This window comes from Zonotrichia albicollis, chromosome 1 (genome assembly GCF_047830755.1).
Source record: "Zonotrichia albicollis isolate bZonAlb1 chromosome 1, bZonAlb1.hap1, whole genome shotgun sequence".
NCBI lineage: Eukaryota > Metazoa > Chordata > Aves > Passeriformes > Passerellidae > Zonotrichia > Zonotrichia albicollis.
The window spans coordinates 76,313,636-76,338,074 of NC_133819.1; the positions used below are offsets into that span (position 1 = coordinate 76,313,636).

Consider the following 24,439-nt stretch of genomic DNA (forward strand, 5'->3'; position numbering starts at 1 on the left):
GAAATGCTGCTAACAAGTGGCCTCCAATTAGACTCCATACCTAAGTACTTAGTACATTCATTTGCATTTCATGAATAAATAATCCACATTACAGATGTGCATGAAGTCATTGTAGAAGAAAACAGATAAGACTTTAGACTCAATCTTACAGAAATTCTGGAAATATTAAGATTATTTGCTTATCCTGCAGCTACGATGCGCTGCATAATGATCATTATATTTTCCTAGATTATTGTCTTAGAGGCACATATTCTCTTTTTAAAAAAATCTGCTTCATTGTGATTATTCAATGTATTGTATGACTTTGCATTATTCAATGTAGTGTATGACTTTGTCTGGGGCACACTTTTCAAATCCTGCTTTTTTACATAATTCCTAAAGACTTCTGTAGTTCCTAGCATTAATGTTTTCCAAACATTTGCTTGTCCTCTTACTAAGTGTCTGACTTGGGGCCATGATATTTAACCTTTTCCAAAAATATAGAATTTAAGACAGAGAGAGAAACCACGATCAGAGGTACTGGCAGACTCAGTGAAAAGACATAGACTTCACTTTAACAATTTTTGCTGTTACTTCAGCACATGAAACTGAGTGTTCAGCACTTCTTTATATCGCACCTAGCACTTCAGTCAGAAACTTGGAAAGAATCAGATATAACAGAAAAGCAACCATTAAAGATATCTGGTTCAAGTAATGTGTTCAGCACCAAGCAGGTGCAACTGGCAGAGGACTAGATATGGTCTCATTCAAAAAAGAATGTTTTGATTGTGAAAACTTCTATTTCCCCCTCCATTCAGTTCCATTCCCTAAAAATTTTCTGGCTACTATAAAAGACATTTTTTTCTAGATAACTGTTGCCAGACTGTGACTTACCCATAAACCAGTCCATCTTGTGCAGCAAGGAAGTGTACTTTCTGGATTGTGTGAAGAGAGATGGAAAATAATTAGGATACATGTGTAATACATTGATTTCTTTTCATATATGCACTACAATATTTTAGTTTAGTTTTCTTTATTTATAAGAAACAAATCTGGCTTTTGTTAACTTTGGGGCACTTGACTTTTATTGTTGGGTTTCTATGTAAAATATTACAGAGATAAAAAATGTACCAAATGTGGGATAAAACAATGAAGAAATAGGATCATTAAGCTCCTTACAGGTCACTGCTAGGTTTGGAGTCTTTACAAGCACCACAGTGATCAATACTTCAAGGGCTCATGAGGCTACTTATGTGCTGTCATGCTCCATGTGGGCCAGCACTGAGTGGAGAGAATTCCAGTGGGTAGGACAGACATTTGCCAGTAGCAATGATTAGGAGAATGGGGTCTAATTCCAGATATTTCTTTCTCATCTTTCTTATACCTTTTCATCTTCCTAAAAATGCAAAAAAATGTTGGCCTAGGGTATCTCTGCCACTATTGTAACCAGAAATGAAAAGAAAGAAAGCATCTCCACGGTAGTGTGGTAGTAGATACATAATTTCAGATGATAAAACTGCATAACTTGAAGATGGCAAAAAGCAACCCCACAGTCTCTGGTAAGATCTTTATCTGTCTGGCTTTTAATTTTTTTTCCCACCTCAGGTTTCCTTGTTCAGTTTCCATGAATTTATTTCTTTGCCCCTATTCTGCCACTGCTTCTTCCTTCTTGCTTCTTTATCAGATATACGTTGTTGTTTGTCTTTGCCTTTGCTGTCCAAGAAGAATGAGTCCTCCAGCCTCCACTCCTGCTTCTACCACCCTTTATTTTCATGCTCCTTGACCTAATCTGTCGCTATTGTTAAGCTTCTGTGACTCAAAGGCCAGCTGTACCCTGTGGAGTTTCACATTCTGCCTTCAAAACATGAAGGTTGTTTCACTTCTGTGAGAAAATTTCAGCTGTATAATTTTTTCAGATTCTCTGAAATTTCAGTGTCATTTTGGCCAAAATGCTTTTAAATGATTTCTGCCCAAGGCAGACCATCAGTGTAGAAAATTTAATCCTAAATAATTTGTTTGGTAAATTTATAAGTAACTAAAAATTGACTTTTCTAATGGGAAATATTAGGCAGTGTTAAAAATAGGTTATGATGCCACCTTGTTTTAAAGTTACTGTCATGTGTATGAATAAGTATATGGTTGAATAAATGTTTTTCCTTAGATGACCATATGCTATCAGTATTCATAGACACTGAATTTTAAGCAGCTTATCATACCAACAGAAACAGTAGTTTGTGAAAAAGTATGGCTTTTCTAGAGTTAAACCTCAACTTTCAAAGTCAGTCCAGTTTAACGGTACACGTGTGACTTGCAGTAACTGTGCCTGAATAAATTAATATCTCTCTAGGATAAATTCACCTCAGCTGAATAAAACCCTAGAAGAAATGTACCAAAATACTTCTCAGAAAAGGGAGTAAGCACACAGTCAGGGTCTCTGACCTTCTTTTTCCTGAATTATTTCCATTTATTTTCTTTCAAAATTTGGCACAGATCTCTGTGTGTATGTGTGTGTGCATGTGTAGAATAGATTTTTCTGCATTTACACAAATTGTCATTTATTACCAACTTTGTGGTTGCAAATGAGAAAAATGCTAAAAAGAGATGAGGTTTTTACCTTAATATTCAACACTTAATATTCCGTTCATCATCCAAAAAGCAGTCCAGCTTTATAAAGATATTTTGCATCCATGTATACACATTTGCACATATTTGTGTCTCCCTTCCTTAAAATTTAATTTGTTAGTATTACTAAATTGGAAGTGTAAGTTTTATTCTGTTGTGGGATCAAAGCCTAAATCTAATATGTTAGGAGACAGAAGCACAGTTGGCACAGTCCAAAAAGAAAGTTCCATGAACTTTACCTTCAGATTGATATGAGAGGATTTGCTTAAAATAAAATAATCTTGTGTTTTCAGTTCAGCACAAATAAATGTGTAAACTTGGAAAATAGCACAGGTGCCTCAATAATATTGCCAGTTCCGCATGGATTAATGGGAACTGTGAATGTATCTTTACATGGTGTGGTAGAGACTAGGAAACTTGAGTTAGTCCTTTGACAGGAAAGGAGAAGATGAGGATCTGAGAATGAAAGTCATTGGAAACCAGGAGCAGAGGGGCACATGGCAGTTCTGATTTTTATAGTGATAAAAGATTGGGAAAGGGAGAAGGAAAGAATACTCTTTTTTCTACAGAGGTTTTATACATGGCTCTGTATTTACGAGCCCAAGTACAACGAAAGCCAATAAATTTAATTGCTTTCCTTGAAAGATTAAAAATCTGTCAGGGTAGATGAATTTCTCAAAACAAAATCATTTCATGTATGGCAGTAAAAAGAGATTCCCTCTGCCCCCACAACTTGGCATTTTGCTGCTTTACTTCTTTCTATCTCCAGACAATATCTTCACATGCTAGTATAGTATGTTCCTGAAATGCTGACTTGCTCATCTGCCAAAAGGTTGTGCTGAGGTGATGGGTCATTCCTGTTCCTACTGATGATTACAAATAAGGGAAAGCAACAGCAGGTGGTTATATCAGGAAGTGATGGTAAGTCGTGGTAATGATCTTGCTTTTTTTTGTATTGTCTTTTATCCTGAAAGCAGCTAAAAACAAGCAGAATGGTTAAAACTGAGTAGCCCAATAACACCCAATGAGCTACATATTTCTGTATTAGATTTCCTAATAGTGAAATAGTTGTCATTGTTACTTTCTTCCTCACTCCCAAATACATTTTTCAACTCCTGTTTTAAGAGAATTTGGCTTTCCTTTTTTTTTTTTAAGACTTTTTTTTGCAACCAGAGAAAGCCTCATATGACACTTCTTAAATAGAGCAATACTGACATCCATTGGTTTAATCTTATGTGACTATTTGTTAAATCTTTTCTAACTAATGTACACAGAACTCTCTACAGTATCACAATGAAAGGATTGAATTTGATACGATCCAAGAAGGATTGTGCTAAGTCCAATTTGCTGTATTAGAAACATGAAACCAACACAGATTACTCGATGCAAAGAAACACATTGCAAAATGTGAAGTCCAAATATGATGACTAAAATAAAATCAGGAATCACAAGTACCAAATGGGGAAAAAATATTAATGGGGAATCAGTAGTGATGCTGATTTTTTTTTTTAGAACCACTAGAAATGTGAAAAAAACCAAATTTTATATGAACCTGTCTTGTTTCATATTAATCATAAGGCAAAATAGTGAGGTGTGAGGAAAAATTACTAATCTAATAGAAAAAAGCAGTTCAATGAAGAAAATAATTAGTCTCTGGTTTCATCTCAACCCTCAAAGGTTTTCCTTTAACTTGGCGGCATGCTGGTTTTTAAAATAGATATATCTTTTATAAACATTGCTGTAAGACCACTGGTGATATAATGAAGTGGTTACATTTAATGAAGAAAAACACGCCACCCAAAGTGGAGGTGTTTTCAGTATTCATTATTACGACGAGCTAAGCAGATGAGGCTTAGGCTCCAAACCCAGAGAACCATTCTGGCAGCGAAGGGAGAGCGACAGGCTTTCACAAAAAAAGCTTTCCGCTCGCTGTACCCTCCCACCGCATTCACTTGCAAATCGCTGTGTGCTCGGGAAGCCTGCACTTCCCCGGGCTCCAACCTTCCCAGGGTAAGTGCTGCGGCTCCAGCACAGCCTCTCTCCGCTCCCCTCCGAGCGAGGGGGGACGCTGAGAGGTGTCCGTGTGTCCGTGTGTCCGTGCACGCTGCGCGTCTGTGTGTCTGCGGTGGTGCGTCTTCGCTTTTGGTGGTGGGTTTTCCTGTTTTTTTTTTTTCTTTTTTTTTTTTTTTTTGGTCGTAAATCAGAAGCTCTGAATGAAAGCCAGTCGGAGGGAGAGCTCCCCCCTTAGCTTTGGTTCCGGACTGTCCAGAGTTAAGTGATGCTGGGAGAAAAAGCCTGAGTTAGATCCAAGTAGGATCAGTCTTAAAAAAATAACAGGAGAAAACTGACCAAGAAAAGGACTCTAATAGCTCGTTTTTCAGTTTGGTTGGGGTGGACACCACTTTCTCAGCAGAATAAAAGGTAGGAACCTTTCTCATTTTCTTTCTGTTGGTATTATTACAGTTATTGTATTAGAGCAGTATGTTGTTTAATGTGATTCCTATATTTCTTCTACTGTATGCAACTTTCTGCATTTTATGAATATGCGTCAGGAGTAATGAGACAAGGGATAGGAAATAACTGCTGTGCATTCTCTCCTCAAAGTAAACTGATATCATCATATGCATTCAGGATTGAAACACCAAGCATTTTATATTTTTTCTTCTCCTAGTAAGCAGGCTGTCTTTTGAGCAGCAGTTTCCATCTATAGTCAGTTCTTGAAAATTCAGAATGGGGGGAGCAAGTCTAATTGAATTGAAAAAAGCACAATGTTTCCTAGTGTAACAGTTATGAGCATAGCATGAAACACACACATATGTGCCCTCACTTTCTCTATACCTGTGCAAGTCTATTGCAGCTTTCACTGTTAATCATTCTGCCCTGGATTGAATTTCAGAATAATTACCTACACTCACAGAAAATGCTTCTTATGAAGGAAATCCCTGTGGGGAGGGATAGCAAAGTGGATACAAGCAATATTTCAAATATCTATACAGAGCTGTATGCACACAGATGGGGATAAAATTGCCTGGTTTGACATTTCAGTAAAGGGGAAGTGGAGGGAGAAGGAAAAAACAGGGGTTAGAAGGGAAAAGGTGGAGGGAGGAAAAATTCAGTCTGCACCTGTGTGAGCATTTATTGTCAATGCTGCAATAAAATCCATATTTGATGTGGTGTTAAATTAATTCAGCACAATACAAACCTAAATCCATGCTCCCAAATACTAACTATTGATGCCATTGTCAGCTGCATAAGAAATTTTCAATAGGCTCATACTGTACATGATACTAGTTGCAGCTGTAGAAATCTAACAGCCCTTCAGCTTAGGAGAATGCATCTACACGTGCAATCAGTGACAAATAGCAGCCAGCATTTTGAAATGGACCTATCATCTCTGTTGCTTCCACACAAATGGAGCTGTTGCCTATAATCTTCGTCTTTCATTTCAGTAAAAGCCTCTGTATTACCCCAACAGCACTCCTGCTGCTTTGAAGGTATTTTTTAATTATACAACTTGTTGTGCATGTATGTGTGGATGCATATGTGAGTAAATGAGTATGTGCACAGTGTGAGGAAGCAGGTCTGTAAAAAATAGTGTGGGGCGTTTTTTCTTTTCTTTTTTTTTTCTTCTTTTAAAGGTGGTAGGCTTTAAATTTACATGGTGATGTTACTGGAGGGGAAAGGCAGAGAGTGGGAGACTGGAACACACTTCTGAATCTCTAATTCCTTTTCACATATGGCATTTACTAGGAATATTACGAGTCTGGTACTAAGATTTATTGAGATTTTTACAGCTACACAAACTTTTATATTAATTGCTTACCTTCTGAATGAAATAGCAGTCTTTGCTCTTTTAGAGGAGGAAAAGAAACAAGGAACTTAGGGAACTAAGGAAAGCAAGAAGGAAACAGGTTATCTTCCTCAAGAGTTGAAAACCAGCTATTTAGAGTCAATGTGGGTTTATGGCAAGAGAAGAATACTTCTTGGATTATCAACTCTTAATGTAGTTTGGGCCTGAGGGCTCATATTTTTATATACTTTGTTATATAAAAGTTTGAATAAATAGGTAATAATTTTTGCTGCAGTTTCTGTTAATTTTCATTTAGATTTATGTCTGTGGTTTTTTAAGTGTGGTGTCAAGACAATGATGTGCACTTAAAGAGGAACACTGAAATGTCTGAAGAGTGATGATTATAATGCATATATTTAAACTGAAAATTGATCCTGATTATTTGATTTTCTTGTTACTTTGAGTAGCATTGGAAAATATGTCTTGGCTACTTGCCTTGCCAACCATTTATATATATAATACTTTAAGCAGTTTGGGGGAAAGAAAATAGCAAAATACAACTTAAAAAGACTGTATATAGAATCTTATATATTACTAGATTATCTATTTGGCTTTGCATTAGAATAAATGAGTCTAGATACACTAAAACTTCACACTTGCATGTTCTCAATAGACAAAGGGTCTGTGAAGAATGATGAAATACTGAAATGTGCTCACAGTAGACACTGTGTCTACTGTTCTTTTTTTGTGCTTAGCAGTAGCTAAAAATGCAGAAAAATAATGTTATAGATGAGTGAAAATGAGCATAGAATTAATTAAATGTAGAGAGAGATTAATAAAAATACACATCTAGACATACAAAGCAGTATACAAATTTCAGCTAAGTGATGTAAGTTTTTTCCTTGCTGAATAATTAAATGTAAAAGTCAGAAAAGGTTAATTTGAAGATAATATCTGCCTCTGATTCGGAGAGAGTAATTTCCTGATCTGAACGTGATTTCCCAAGGAAAGAAATGAATGCAATAGAGCCTGTCTCATCTGGATAATTCTGTGCAAGTGATTTTTTTTTTTTTTTTAGGTCTGCTAACCATACTTACAGTCTTGTTGAAAAGGAGTATAATTTTGTACCACTAGGTTGCAGCACTGGTACAGGGGGTCAAAGTAAGATTGAACTACTGTTGAATAGTAGTAATGGGGTGAATATGGGGTTATGTTAATATTATTTTAAATTTATTCATTATTATCACCTGAAATCATGTTTGTGAACACCAAGGTGTTTTAACTGGACTACATAAAATGTCCTTCATAGATTTGAAAAAACTTGCTCTACTGCTAATTCTTTGACATTATTATTAATTAAGTGACTGACAGAAACAGAAGAAAACCACTGATTATTTGGGCAGAATATAAGGGTCTAAGGAACATTTTGTGAGTGACTTCAGTGAACCACATGAATATTACCACTGAATTTGCTATGGGCTTTTTACTAACATACTATTTGATACATTGGTTTTTGTAAAGGAGGAAAAACTGAAATTAGAGAAGTAAAAATCATCTTCTCATGAGCAGTTTAAATATGCCTGAGTAAAGCATTATGAAGGGTGACTTCACTGCACATGAGGATGCCACATCACAGCACACTTTCATTTGCTCTATATGAGCAATAGCATGTAATAATAGTATGTAACTATCAATGAAAGCTTATAGAAACTAAAGGTGCAGTTCACTGAAACATTAGGTGATTAAAAAGCACACATACTGCACATGCTGGCCTTTCAAATCTGCTAATGTGAACACCTGCCTTTTGAGAAAAAAACTCATAATTCCTCTATTGTCTAACTTCTGGAAAGCCTTAAAAGCAAAAAGAAATAAAAGAAGCAGCAATGGTATTCTGGGCTCTAAATGTTCTCCAAATCTCTCTTTAGGCCAAGAGGAGCTTCTATAGCAAAAGTTGCTCACGTTTTGCTCCCTGGATTTACATGTCTTCAGCTTTGAATCATTGGCATGGTGACTTCCCTAACATGCCTGTTTCTGTGGGTTTATGGCTCTACAAAAGAGCAATAGAAAAAAAAAATTGTCATCTCTGGGAGCTGTGTGTATTGTAGTGACCAGACTGCATTACTGCACACAGAAAAAAAAACCAAAAAGGTATCAGCTGAACCTGAACACCTCTTTTCATCTGGAGGGAAGCCAGAGCACCACCCAACCCAAGGCTATTGAGCTTATATATTCTCTCTACTGGCCTATCAGTCTATTTTTTCATATGTGGGTGATCTGGCAAAAAATTTGCCAGTTGAAATCTTATACACATTTCTTTTTACATACAGTCTTCCTGACTATTTAATGTCAGAGACAATTACCTCAGATGCGTATGTGTGATTACAGTAGAGGTGAAACAGAGACAACCTTTATCTTAAACAGGGCTTGCATTCTAGGAAGCAGAATACTGTAAAATTTCTTTCTTAATTTAATTCAGCCTTTTATTACTTGACTTTTTCTGCAAGTCCCACTGCTGTTTCTTGTCTTTATTAACTTCGATAAAATAGATCGTGTTTATCATTTTTTTGTTAAAGAAGTGTGTCCAGCAGGAGGCATAAAGCTCTAGCAGCATCTCATCAGGTACTTCCTAGCTTGTCACAGGGCATCTGCTCTGGGATACAAACTCAAGTCTGCTATCTGGAACTGTGTACCTTGTACCAACAGGCTTCATTGGGGAAATACAAAGATTTAGGAAGTTAATTGGATGTAATGAAAAGCAACATGGGAGGTGTCCTTTTTAATATTATTCCCACATGTATGTCATTCTTCACATGATGTTTTTATTTGTAACTTCTTATGGCATCTCTTAATTTTAACTAAAGTGAATGTTGAACTATATTTAAAATAGTAGGGAATCATGTAATGAAGAGTTCATGTGTGTGTGTTTATGTAAAGGTAATGATTGAAAAAATTACTTGAAATAGATGCTTCCAGAATTCTGTTGCTTCAAAGCTACAACTGTATTCTTCCGTTTTCTTAGAAAGCAAAAAAACCCTCTTCAAATATTTTCTCATGAGGAACTGTATATAGTATGATACATATGAATGTATGTATGTACATGTATATTTTACTGTTAATATTCCATCACCTACCACGTTACAGATTGCATTTATTGTATCACCCTAGTGCAGTATTTTGCATTAGAAGATAAAGAACATGATATGCCACCACTTATCCAGACCAGAACCTGATCCTTAAAGATGGCTGCAATCCTCATGAACTCTGCAGTGCTACAATACCCAGATTGTATGAACATGAAGAATATATACCAATGTAATTTGCAGTATTATTGGCAAGACTCGAAATGCAGTGTCCTAGAGGACTTTTAATTTTTTCCCCCCAAACTAACATAAAATAAATATATAGAACTGAAGTTTTTAGTGCATGCATCTACCACACTTTCTATCTGTTTAATACATGCAAAAATTATCTTATTAATTGTCATACTCTCCTAATAGTAAGCACAAATAAAACAGAGCTATACCTGTGTATAGAAAACTTAGAAGCTGTGCATTCTGTCATTAGTTCCTCTAAGTATCACAGCCTTAATCAAGAGAGTTTCAAACATTTTATATCTTACACAAAAGACAAAATACATGGAGTAAATCTATGATTTTAAATGAGAGAGAGAAAATATACAAGAACCCAAAGTATGTGTAATTATTTGGAGTTAATATTGACAATAGAGGGAGGGTGATTAGGATTATTCCGGTTCTAAGTATTCCAAGAAAAATTACCCCATAAAATGTATCAATTCCTTTCTCTTTGAAGTAGTGAGTTGTCATTTCCCTGATGCCTTTTCCATGGTGTATGGAACTGGGAACCGTATAAATGAACACCCATTTTATGTCACCAGAAAATTAGTTAAAAGTAGACATTTAGATTAGATATTAGGAATAAATTCTTTACTTGTAGAGTAGTGGGGCACTGGAACAGGATGTCCAGGGAAGCTGTAAATTTCCTATTCACACTAGTGGGTGGCATCATAACTCATGGTAGGAGGGCCTTGGAACTACATGATGTTGAAGATCTTTCAGGTTATTCTAACCCCACCCTTCTTATGACTCTATGATAAAATGTCATTGATTCTATAAACCATTAAAATTATAAGTAATACATCTACTAAAAGTTTACATGGGCTAATAAGATTGATAAGATTTAATTCTTAAACTTATGTTGGGTATATATTTGCTAGTTTGTTTTTTTAAATGTTGAGATTATTCAGAAGATGATCTGGACTTTCAGGTTTTTAGAAATAATTGCAAAATGAAATTCAAGAAAAACAGAAAGCACAGAAAGAAAAAAGACCCAACTGAATAGGTTTAACTCAAAAAATCACCAAATATGATGAATTGAAGCAAGAGAATGACAATATTTCAGTTCTTACTTCCTTTCCACCTGTAAAAATGAATTTTAGTAACAACTTATGCAAATAATCTTTTATAAAAAGTTTACCTGATGCTATAGATCATATTTTCATTAAGAGTATGGATACCTTCTAATTTTTGGGTTTTTTTTATTTAATATGGGACACGGTTTTTACATGTTGATACCGCTTCATGCTATATTATTTTTTCATGCATTATAAGTTTGATTCTGTGGCATAAGCTATGTAGAGCTGCTATCCTGCTCTCCTGACTTTCTAAAAAAAAATAAAAGCACTGTTAATCAGAATACTCATGTATTAAGCCATAAGTAATAGTGTAGACCTCAATTTATGAATGTGTTAATGGGGTACACCTAATTACTTTGCAGCCAAATCAAAAAATTTCCTTGCTTCTGAGACTACAGAAATTAGACATTTCATTATAGCATGAAATATATTTTAATATCTTCTTAAGCATACTACATCTAAGTTCCCTATATATACTTCTTTCCACTTCTCACGGCCAAGTTTTAAATATTATAGTCTTAAAAAAAAATAGTCTTCTAAATCTTCTCTTAGGGATAGTTTCCACAGTCTTTTGGCACAAATTTCTGATGTCAGTTAAAGACTGGGATCTCACTATAGTGAGAACCATTTTAGGAAGTGTGATTTTTCCCCCTCTGTTGGACAAAGATTATTTTCTGACATTAACATGTTGAGATGTGCTCTTTCCCTTGTATGTGAGTGTGGTCCTCATGGTAAAGATAGCACTAAAGCTGGAATCTTGATTAAAATGGGTGAACAGAGTTCCAGGCATGATATGTGCATTTGGTTTTCTTCATGACTTAGGGGCATTTTATTAAGTTTCTGATTAAGAAGTTAAAAGTAATTGTGCTATGTGTTACTGGAACTACTTTGTTTTCTAGTAGTCACAACCGAATGGAATATGAACAGATAGAGATAGATAGATTTTCCTCTCTAATAGCACTGTTTTATAAAATTGCTGATACTATTCCTTCAAATTTCCCTTTTTAAGTGGTATCAAACCAAATAGTATCCTGATTAGTCTAATTAATTTCTTAAGGAATAAATGTATTGGGTTTTTTTGTTTGTTTATTAGTTTATACTATTTAGAGAGCCTTTAATCATTCTGAATAAACTGATCTCTTCTATAAAATTTAAGCACATATGTGGAATACTTCTACAGGATGGAAAATTAAGACAAAATCATACATTTATTCCTTCCATCCTTGATTAACAAAGCATCTGAATCACTCTGAAACATGTGCTATTAGTGAATACATCCTAACTGTGGTTGGTTTTCTCCATTTTTTTATTTGAAGCCAAAATAATGAGAAGTAGGAAAGGAAAGAAAAGAACTAAGACATAGTGCATTATATTATCAATCCCATTAAAGTTTTGATGAACATAAATCTTCTAGAAAATTGGAGAATCTATAATGTGACTAAAAAAGGGTCACTAGGCTTGAGATACACTAAACTGGAAGCCTGAAATATTGTGACAATGAAGGAGAAACCAATTGTTTGAGCTATGAAATCAGAATTTGCCTTTTTTTTTTTTAATACCAGTATAAATACATTTCACTGCTTTGAGGGGTTTAAATGGTATTTGCTATATATTGTGCTTTAGAACAGAACTTACAAATGAGCTTTTAAGTTTTTACTTCTAGCAACAGCCACTTAGCAGGAGTTACAAACCAGTGGCAAAGCTCAAAGTAGTTCAGCCTTCTAAATTACAGGACCAGACCCCCTGTGTTAACAGAGCAGTGAGTTCTTGTTAAATTTCAGGTTATGTACATTCAGGAGAGAAAATACCTGCCATTTCCCTGCTCCATGGCTGCAGCCATCAAGATCCAACCAGAAAGTGCTTGTGCATGTGGGATCTGAGGTTGTTTTGCCACTTGGGCAGGCTGTGAAGGTCAAGGCTAATGGGGTGAAAGTGGCCTAGGTGGATCAGTCCCACAGCTGCCAGCTACATGGTTCCTGATGAAGCTCTGGAAAAGCTCCCACGTGGTTTTGCCTTAGAGGTATCCATGACTATTGGGTCACTTTAGTGATGTGACTGGTTCCTTGTTTCTCTGAGTATGCTGGTTGGAGTCCATTTCTACTTCTAGTATATTAAAATCCTTCTTTTCCCAGAAATAAAAAATAAGTAAAAGAATGCCACAAAAAAAAATCTTGATGCCCTGGTACTAAAAGATTAATCCTGGACAAGTTTAGAAGCTATTTAGTTATCATTGCAGTGGATTCAAACTGGGATATTAGTTATGAGAAAGAAAAAATGAAAAAAAAAAAGATGTTATAATGGCATGATGACAGCAAAAAAAAAGTATACTTTAAAGTATTCTTTCTAATTCTATCTAAGTAAACAGAAATCATTCCAATGATTTTAATGTTTAATCAAGTGCTGACTTCTCAAGGATAATCCATTAGTTCTTTAAAATATATGAGCTAAAATGAAGTGATGTGCAGAAAAAAATGTTTGAAGGTAGCCTAATATGTTTCTGTAAAATCAGAAATACTGGTGATGAAGATTAGGACAATACTGACACAAACATATTTCTTTTACAATATTAAAATTGTTCTTTAAAGGAAAAAAGCTATAGTGACTTGAAATTAGCTGTGGAATTTGTAGTTCTTTTTTCAGAGATGTTTGCTTTCTTTCTCATTGGAGGTTATGAACTGATTTTTAATAGTAGTTTTGCTGAAATTATAATAGACACATGTTACATGAAATAATTGCCAGTGAAATGATTATGGCTTGAATTTTTTGTCCTACATGAGACTATGGGGTCTGGTTTTGGTTTGCCTTTATGCAGTTAGCCCTCTCCAAGCTGTTCATGTCACATAGTAATGTCCTTCGTACAGGATGAGGTTTTGCTGTGGGAATAGAAAAGCATTCATTTGACAATATGGTATCCTACAAGTTAGAAACAGTTTCTTCACTTTTCATGTTACATATCACACAACTTCTTAAAGAGTTCAAAAAATTTGAGATAAACTTTTTTTTAAATTGTATTTGGGGGATATAATTGAGCAGAGTAAAGGAACAATTCATAATGCACAAACGAAGTTTCATAAATTTTCTTTAAGGGAAATTATACATTGCTGATGGTTTTGGAATGAATTTTTTTGTGTCTGTTCAGGTTTTATTAATATATTAGATACAGTTTTACTTCCCTGTCCTATAGGGGAAATATATAATTATAAATGTCCACAGCTAGTTCTTTGCAATTTGTAGGAAACTTAAGCTTTAGTATAACAATTTTTTTCTCCTTTAACTCTGTGGTAAGTCTCTACATTTTGGTAGTTTGTCAAAGTAAGCAGAATAATATTCATAACTTGCTAACCAAATTGAAAGTCAAATATTGAAGACATTTCTTGTGCAATTCCCTGAAAAGTGTTCCTATTTCAGATGGGAGCCTTAGGAATGCAGATATTTTTAATCTTTTGGTGCCATCTCGTGGCAAGAACATAATTATATGAAACAAAGAGGTAGTCTTTTCAGCACGTATTTTCTAAGCTTAGCAAAAATGTACGTTGCTTTTGTGATATATATTTATGTATAAATTTTAATATTGACTGTAAAATAACAAACTCATGCATAGGACAAAGCTATCTTGGGTTTTCGCTTTTCTTCCTTTTTAAGAGCCTATAAGTATCGATTTGAGAAATCTCACAAAAATTGACTGTCATTAGCACATAGAAATAGATTTTTAGTCTGCTGCATTAGATCTCTGTAGCATACTTAACTGATTCAAGGCAATTGTCAATATATTTTTATTCTAGCAGTGCATTACATCTCTGTAGAATACTTTAATACTTAGCTAGCTCAAGGCAATATTCTCTTCAGCATCCTGTAATGTTTAACAGAAAGCCAGGGTCTGTGATAGCATTCTTGTGTTTCATTTTATTTTCTGGTTTTGGCTTGGGAAAATTTATACCAGCCTGCATCCAAAAAAAAAGAGCAAGAACAGCACAGGAATGCTGTATATTTTTCTGGTATTTTCTGGTGGGATTCAGAAAAATCAGTAGTTTTGGTTCTGTGCTAAATAAATACTGGTTTAATACGGAGAGGCTTTAAAGATAATGCTTGTAGGTATCTGCAATCAGTAAAGATCACATTCTTGCTCAGTTTCTGAAGAAATTTTCTATACATTGGTCCATATTTGCTTACTTAGCTCTAACTTCCAGTCTGAAGAAAGTTGCTAGATGCAAATATACTATTCTCTTTAAAGAGCTGGAAAGAGAATCAAGATGTCTGTCCTGCTTTTACTTATGGTGGGGGGTTCTCATTCTTTCAAAAGTAACAATGTTTTTATTCTGAAAAAAAAAAAAAAGAAACTATATCTTGTTCAAATAACATTCAAATATGCTGTAGTTATTGAAAATAGATGTCAGATTATTACTTTGTGAGTTATTATAATATCCTGCGAGCTGAAGAAGAAAATACTATCAATCAAAGTTAGTACCAAATGAGAACACTGTTTAAGATCCCACCTGTTCTTTTCATGTCAGATGATTCTATTACTTTCTGTAAACATTACCATTACTATGTACTGTATACTTCCTGTATTTTTACAGAAAATAATATTAGAAGGATAAAAATTCAAGATATATTTTCTAGCAATTATATGGTAAATATTAAAATGTTAGTCACTAGAATGTGATTTTTAATAATCACTCCCTAGCTGAGGTACCACTGGGATAAATTCAGTGTACTATGATAAGTCAGTCAACAGGTGGTTGTTGGTTAGATATTGTGTGATTTCTTTGATTAGGGTTAGCTAGATATAAAACTCCCTTGCCTATCAGCTAGAAAGAGAAGAATCATAATAAGATACAGAATTTCAACAGTTTTATACAGGTATGTGATAATGTGATTATTTCCTCCTCATCCCAATACTTAACATTTAAGTGTTGAATACTTCTCTCTCTTTTTATATCTGCCTCCTGTAATAGACTACAAAATTAAAGTGGTGACTTAAGAGAGAATTGCAATTGCTCCTTCCAGTGAATTGATTAGATGTATATTCCCTTGCAAGAACAACAAATCTAAATATGTGTCATACTTTTGATAGAAACACAGACAGAAAAGTGTGAAGCTTAAGGCCTCACAAACTAAATCTTAAAAAGGTACAAACTAAATCTTGAAAAGGTTTCTAGAAAGATATTTACCAATATATTATCTTCCTAACTTCTTCTTCTGGATTAATACACATTTGTTTATGGATGCCAGTGTAAATGTCTTTCTGTTACTTTTAATACAAATAGTACAGAATATTTTACAGATTATGAAAGAGGAGGAAAGTAGAATTCTGTTCTATGTTTTGTACAGGTTTTTTTTTTTTGCTTTTCTTTTAAGGCATTTTTAAAATGTACTTTCTTCTAAAAGCTTCAGCAAAGGTAGGCAGCATGCTTCACCTGAAACATGGAATGAGATGGGCTAAAGAGCAAGCACAGGGACAGAAAGATGATGCAGCATGCCATAAGAAACCAAAGAGAAAGTCTCCAAAGAGATGAGATTAAGAAAATTTGCAGAGAGTGTTATGTGGATAAGAGGGAGGTAAAATCAGTTTAAGGGATAAAAAGAATACGTAGATAGGAAAATGTATTAGAAAGATGAGATAATTCAATCTATCAATGTCTTCTTTGAAGTTAGGGAGGAAAGAGGAAACACGGTCAATTTAAGTGATTCTTCCTATTTGTAAAGCTTCTGGAGGTGAAAAGTTAATGATGTTGTGATTATCTTCAGAAAAGCTTGGAAATAAGTATAGCACAATTTCAGAATACGTTTTTGAAAAAATGCTAGGATCTCCTCAATTTTTTTCTGTAAAATTCCTTGTATTCCCTTTCTTCAAATGGCACCTGTTGAACAGTATTTTTTTCTCTTTCAATCCCAGTGTGCATAATTTAGTTAGAATTTTAGGTAGGAAAATACATTATTTATGCTGGAAACTGTTGGATCCTCTGTATAAAGGGGAGACTGAGAAGTGTCTGTTACTGAACTTGTCTAGATGATCAAAGGGAAAAAATGCTTTTTAAAACTGTTTCTGGGGTTGGTCTGTCAGATAAGGTTGATAGCTGAGCTGTGGAACTTGTGTATTTAGTGTGTTCTCCTGACTGTCAAAATTATTTATATCCCGTGTGACGACCAGTTAGTCTAAGCAACACATACCTAAGCTGTGGCAGTGAAAGAAAAGAAATCATCCCGCTGTACAAATGCAGTAGTAAATAACTGACATGTTTCAGGGCCCACAAGCCTTCAGAAATTTTAAACAAGACATAAAGGTCACAAAAGCACAGGTTCCTGACAATCATGGGTGCTGTTATTACATGCACAATGTAGCTGTGCCATCTTTTCAGACTCCTGCAGAAACAGTCTGAATGAGTTTGTAGCTATGACTTTGTCCTTTGGAGATTGCACTTCTTAGGACAAACTGGGAAGGGCTTTTTCAATAGAAAAGAGAACTGCAAAATTAGAAGTAGCAACACTGATTTGTAATTTTTGGCATTTGGTTAGACTTACCTTTATCAAAGTAAACTTGGTTGTTTTCTTGAAGATAAACAGAAGATAAACAGAGAAGCCTAGGTATGTATTATCTGCAAATGATGCGCTTTTTTCCTTCCCTACCTTTGACAGTATAGAAATTATTATTATTATTATTATTATTATTATTATTATTATTATTATTATTATTATTATTATTATTATTATTATTATTATTATTATTATTATTTGTATGAGGTATTAATATAGAAATAAGAAAATAATTAAAATTATCTCTTACTGGACTGATGGGATAAAATCAACATGCTTCAGAAATAAAAATGTGTTTTCCTGCAATGGATTTATAGCCATACGCTCTGATGTAAAAGCACTATGACAGACTGTCATGAGGATAGCTGTCACTTTTTAGTATTGTTAAGAGAATTCAGGAAGCAAAAGGCAAAAGGAATTGTAGTTCCTTAAAAATGTGACAGAAATTTCCAGCCGTAAGAAATTTTAAACTTCTTTTTCCCTGATTTTACCATAATTTTTAGTGGCCTCACAATGTCTTGTGCAGGATAGAAACACTTTCAGAGAAACTAAACCCTTTTTTCTCTAGAAGTGTCTCTCTAACAGCATTCAATTATGTTCTCCTCAAGCTAAGGAAAAAAAACACCTTTATGTCCAGATATTCCAGATAGTTTTAGACCTGCCTACATCTCTTTTCTAGCTCCTTAGGTGTTTGTGACAACTGATTTACATGGGAAAGGAACGGTGGCAATGATCAGCTCTCCTGCCTTTTTTTTTTTTTTTTTTGTTAGTCCACGTTGCTATCCACAAGGACTTTGCAGATTTTGCCCTTTGAAAATACCATACTAGTCTGTCTTGCCCCTCATTTAAAAAAACCAAAATCCTGCAGGAGATTAAGCAAGAATAAATCTTCCTCTTTCTGCGTGTTTTGGTACTTCTCTGAAAGGCATTTTGGTTAACAGCAACAGTCAGGTGCTCTTATCAGTTAGGCCACGCTTGAATGCTGGGGCTTGTTCAGGCGGAAGAGTCATGCATGTGAGGAACCAGGAGACTCAGGGCTGGACAGCACTGCAGGAGCTCCTCGTTGTCAGTGGATTTCTGGTGCCCTCTTTGCAATAACAGGGAAGGAGTTTGCCTCCAGGAAGGACTGAAAGCCACCTCCTACTATATATTTCAAACCTGGAGTTTGTATGCAGAAAACCACAGAAGTTTGAGGCCAGGTTATGTTGATAAACTCAAGTGCTTCTGTGCAGAGGAGACCCCAGGAGTTCAAAAATTCTTTAAGCTTGTGTTTAATTTCCAATACTGTTGACAGGATTTGATCAGATATACAAAGTTCAGCACATTTATTTTTTTTAATTCTGTCCACATATGTCCACACTTGTGCTCTGGACAATTTCATCCTTAAACACAGCTGTGCCTTGTTCTGAGACTAATTTTCTAATAGAAAATAAGAATAAAACAGCTCTGTATTTCTGAGATTAACTTTTTCTAACTTCTAGTTAACCATCAATCTCATATATTTGTCTCAGCTAGTGCTTAGTAGTACTATGTTCAGAACTTATAATTTTTCCAATACTTCATTGGTGTCCACCTTCATTTTAATAAAAGGGTAATTTTAATTGCTCACATAATTCTTAGGAGGCAGTGACTTTTTTCATAGCCTTTCAATGATATCCAATAAGTATTTCTCAGGAAGTTGATTTAATTGACTTAAGGACCACAATGAGCAGCCTGCTTTAGTATTGAAATGAAGAGGACAGTTGGAATGATTAAATTTTATGGAGAACTCACATGATTAGAGCTTGTCCTGGAAGAGAAGTGCAAAATGAGAACTTTCACTGAGCTGAACATTCTTATTGCCTAGGAAGTGCTCAATTGCACTTTTGCTTCAGGGTACATTGAGCAGAAATTTTCACATCCAAAGCAATATAGGGAATTATATATTTAATAGAATACTAATAAGTTACCTCACTGAAATACCACAGTGTGGCAAGTCAAACACTGCCAAGTGTTTTAGAATTATTAAATCTTCCACATAAGACTTTAATATATAATTATTAGGGAAATCAAATTTCAAGCCTTTTTAATACAAATATTTTACTTCTAGAATGTTAATGATTGCTGCATTATCCTTTATGTGTTTCTGTTCATACAATTTCCAAAATTATAAGCAATGTTTTTGTAATATTACTTTTATTCCAATGTGGCCCAGCTCTTATTCAGTTCTTGATCACTGGCTTTCTTTCTGTGCTGTGTGGGTACTGGTATTTTAAAGTTTCTTTTATGCATCATGTTCTTTGCCTAGGACATACTTCTTATGTTCATTGCTTCTCACTTCACATTTCCTGTCAATCACAGATGTTTATCTTCATCTGTGGGATGTAATATAGCAAATTAACAACTGAATGCTTTAAAATGCAATAAAGAATTGAGTGCTTCAAAACAATTGGTTCTTGTGAACAAAAGGTTTACTGAGGCAGGCTAAAAGGAGTCTGAAGTCCTGTGTTAGAAACTTTATTATGTAGCTAAAACATAGAACACTTCTTTTTTTAGTATCAAAATATATAAATTCAGGCATAAAAAACTTCTGTTGTAGGTGGCTGCTAAGTAATGTCATACTTCTTCCAGGTATGCCCTTCCTGGGCTGTATCACCAGGATCCACAAAAACTGGTTAAACTTGAGGAGACCTAATTGGTGCAGCAATGCCCTGAAACCATGTAAGAGACCATATGGCACAGTAGCAAGGAGAAAAATTAAGAAATTGTTCAGACATCAACAATCATATGATAAGTCCTTTTACGTCTATCCATAAGAAAAGACTATCTCTAGGTATCAACACACACATACAGATTATTCTTGGAGATGCTGTGATACTTTGCATTTGCTTACAAATATATTTTTTCTAATGTTTCTTCAGCCTTCTGCTAGTTTTTAAACATTGATTTTATGGTGTATTCAGTGCTTTAAAAAATATTCAATGCTCTCAAGGGTATTCATGATGTACAGCTAGAATTCCTAGATAATTTTCGGTGTATAAAGGCTATTATTTATAAAGATTTAATTAACGATAAAGAAAAGTCTGGTTTTATCATGTCTTAGTTATTAGCTCCTAATAGGTGTGTGAAGTAATGGGGGTTATTAGGCTGCAACAGTGTTTGTGCATAGGCATAGACCTGTTATCTGTTTGTGCGCTGCCTGGTTGTTTGCAAAACAGCAAAGGCTGCAGAACTACTGAAGAGCTTGAGGCTGTTTTTTGTCCATTCAATATATTATAATTAAAGAATACAGCCACCGCCGCCCCCAGACCATATCCACTCTGCTTAGTCTGTAGTCCTGTTACCTCCTAGAAATTTTATATGGATGCTTGGGCAGCACATTATTTAGTGAAATTTGAATTAAATTATAGCTCCATAACTGGTGGGCTTTTTTTTCTTTTGAACTCAAACAAAACTAACCATCAGCATTTAGCTTAGAGAGGGAGCATTGTAATTACCACTGTATAGCAAATAAAATAAATATTCTTGATCATTTGAGATTATCAAAAATTATGGGATACAGTTATGAGTATATAGGTGTTGAAAACAGCATTCTAATATCAGTTTCATCTTGGGAATTTTTACTAATTGGGCTGCTTTGCATATAATCTCTGGGGCTCCTTCTCTGTAAACAGATTCTGGTGAGATTTGCTCATTCTCTTCAAAAGCCTTCCATTTCCTTGAGGTCCTGTGTCATAATGCTTATGTAAGCATTGAGAAAAAAAATGTTCATGAGGGAGAGAAGAATTAGGATGTCTGAGCTGTGTATTGGGAGGGGAAACATAACCCAGGGTATATATGATGTACATTTGTTTGAAGATATGCAGCTTTACCCATTTTTCACTACACAGGAATGAAAAGCAAAGAAAATCTTTCTACAGTGTGTTAGCGTTGGGTTTCCAGCATGAAGACAGACCTATGTGAACTGCCATGTTTAGGTGTGTCTTAGTTTGGAGAGACAGGTGTCTGCTAAGGAAGGCAGGAACCTCCCCTGAAATGGAACATGCAAACCCACTCCCTCCGATTTGCTATACATTTTAAATTAAGGGGCTCTCAGGTGAAAATATGGGAGCAGGAATCAGGTGAAAATATGGGAGCAGGAATAACAGTTCTTTATTAGAGAAGAAAATAAAAAGATAAAATAAACAATGCAGTAAACTAAAATAGCACTGATAGAGTCAGAACACAACCTGACACCCTGTTGGTCAGGTTGTTGGTAGCAGTCCAACTGGAATTGTGGCTGCAGTCCTCCAGGTGTGGTTCTTTTGGAGCAGGGACCCTGTAGAAAGGTGTAGTCTTCTTCTGAAGATCCAGTGGAAGAGGCAGCTGTTCCTCTGGGAAATCTAGTGAAGAAAGCCATGCTGGTGTTCCAGGATCTCAAGATTATATCTGCATAGGAATGCTTGGCTCCTCCCTCTGGGTGGAGCATCTCACAATGGGATGCTATAGCTCTTATCAGTCATGCAGTGACATTCAATAAAGATAAGGAAAACTGCCCACTTAACAGAAAACAACTGCCATACAGATGGCAAATAGAAAACAATTTGCTTGGCAATCCAGGACAAGGTGCTTGTATTTTCTTGTACTTTTGGAAGTCTTTCTATGGAATCCTGCATATGGAAATATTGTGGCCTGTCAGAGACTGTCCCAAAGATAAGACATTTGTAAAACTAAGACTAGGGAATAGCTCACAGAGTTTGGGAATAATTTGGCCTAAGTCAGGTTCATCCCTGTCCACTGGATATGGATTGTATTTGTATACTTACGTAAAATAACATGGTAATATATAATAAAATAAATCTGGGAACTTTCAAGTCTGATGAAGTTGTTTGCCATTTTAATGAAATGTTGATTTTATTTTTTCTTAAGAAGTTTTCTGTAAACAATACTGATTTATTTCTACTGCTTCGTTCCACAGTCTCTTTGGAAACATAAGATTTTTTGTTTAATGCTGAATGACGTGTCACATTAGAGCTTAGTGTGATTTGAAACAGCTGAAATAGCTAAAAGAATTAAATGTTATATTGGAGGCAGGTCGTTCTTAATAGCAATGCGATTACAATTTTCATAGGATTTTTCCTCTTTCAGACAGCATTTCTTCTGCCTGCTTAGAATAATTTCATCTTTCTTTCCTTGAAGACACAGTGGGTAGATAAGCATTAACCATTTGGTGTTCAGGCCCTTGGGCTGTTTCCTGATCCAGCGAGGTTATGAAGTACTGCTGAAAATCCAGTAGTCTAAAGGACCAACTGTAAAAAATCCCCAAAACATAACGTGAGATACTAGTCAACAAAATATGAGTAAGCATTTAGTTTTTCAAATTATGTTTAATCCCTAAGCAGTTCTGAAGGCCAGCCTGAAAATATTACCCATTTAATGTGGAATCTACATTAATGGAACACTTCATTATTTTTGATTTCACAAAATAGGGCCAGTATGATTAAGAATGGCTCAGAAAACTCGGTTCTCCTTCGTTCAGTTATTGTGTGGATGTGAAATATATCTCAAAGTATACATTATATAATAGCATTTTATAACTTTTTTCAGTCCAGATAAAATGAAGTTCAAGGTTAGTCTTTTGGGTATAGCACTTACAAGGTTAAGGATGGATAGAGGAGGATAAGGAAGTTAAGCTTCAAGACAGTCTTAAGAGATTAATTGTACTATGTTAATGTGTGCTAGTTCTGTCTGTAGATGTGATTATCATAAAAAAAAATTTAAAAAAATTAACTGGGCTGGAGTTTGTGGGGTTTTTTTCAGTTGTTCTTCTCAGCTACAAATAATTTTAAACATTATTTCTTGCACATTCAGTAAATATGGATTACAGATTAACCTGCTCCCAAGTCATTCATATTTCTAAATTGTAACTTGTTCTTCCCTCTCACATGCTTTTTTTTCTATAGTGTAGCAGTACCAGTTTGTTCCATGTGCCATGACAGTCATGAGATTTCCTTTCCTCCAAACCTCTTAAAATGTGGTGTTCAAAATGAATTTATTATTTTAGCTGAACCCTTCCCATTGTTGCTTGAGTAGAGAAGATATACTTTTTTTTCTTATAGGCAATAGTCCTCCTTATATATCAGTTTTGTTTTTTTTTTTTTTAATCCTGATGATGTCTGCCGTTAAATCATATTCAGTGATCTTTGCCTCACAAGCATTAAGATGGTTGACATTTAGTAATTTTTCTCTGTCCACCAGGCATGATAATTATTCAATCATAGGAAGAATTAAGAGAGGAACTGGAGTGGAAAATGTATACTTTTAATCAGAGAATGACTAATTATTCTGAAGCCGCTTCAGCCAATTCATGTTCTATACTAGTAGTAAATTCATTAAGCCCATGCTTTGAAAACCTGCAAATTGCAGTGAACAGTGTGTGGTCCTTGAGAATCCCTGATTCTCCTGCTGAGCTGGTTTTATTTTATCAACATGTGAATGTGCTGCTGCTGGGTTGCTGGGTTTTCTAAATGTCTTACAACTGAGTCATCCCATAGCTTAGCAGTTGCCTTGCTTACAGCTGTACAGCTGCACACCTTGTCCAGTGTTGTTCCATCCCCTTCAGGGGGAGTTTGCATCACTTCTCACCTAGAAAGTGTTTGTGGATTTCTTCAGTATATTATGTCTCTTGGCTGTAAAACATATTGTAACTCAGCTAATAGAATTGCAAAAGGTGGCCATTCACATCTAAATTGTTTAATTACCCTTTCCTGTTTAATGCAGAGATCATAACATCTTGCTGCCAATATAAATTGTATTAGCTACCTGTCTTAAATATATTTGTAAAAGAATGCTGCTGTGCTAAGACAACATTCTCCAACTTCCTTCAATTTATCTGTCAAACACGGCTCCTCCAGTGAGTATTGACTCAAAATTTTCAATTTTGCTTCTGTTCCTAATTCTCTTACAGAATTGTTTCATCCTAGACATCTCTGACCTTTTTTTGTGCCTTGACTTTGTCTATTTTACCTTCTTCTTTCCCTGTTATTGCTTTATATTCATATTTAAAAACACAATGTATTTTATATTTTTGAGGCTTGTTTCACTATGTTTTGAATGAAATTACA

At 35.0% G+C, this 24,439-nt stretch overlaps 1 protein-coding gene across 4 annotated transcripts in view; it reads left to right on the plus strand.

Annotated features, from left to right (window-relative positions):
- The first annotated feature begins 4,441 nt into the window (after nucleotides 1-4,441).
- CDH10 (cadherin 10) overlaps nucleotides 4,442-24,439 on the plus strand; it is a 95,360-nt gene continuing 75,362 nt past the window's right edge. The window contains exon 1 of one of the 4 annotated variants that reach the window (XM_005481652.4): nucleotides 4,442-4,611. The gene's annotated coding sequence lies outside the window, so the exon portion shown is untranslated. Of the gene's footprint in view, nucleotides 4,750-4,790; nucleotides 5,023-5,945; nucleotides 6,096-24,439 lie in introns of those variants that run through there. The other 3 variants (XM_014275788.3, XM_005481651.4, XM_026799811.2) reach the window with 3 other exon arrangements.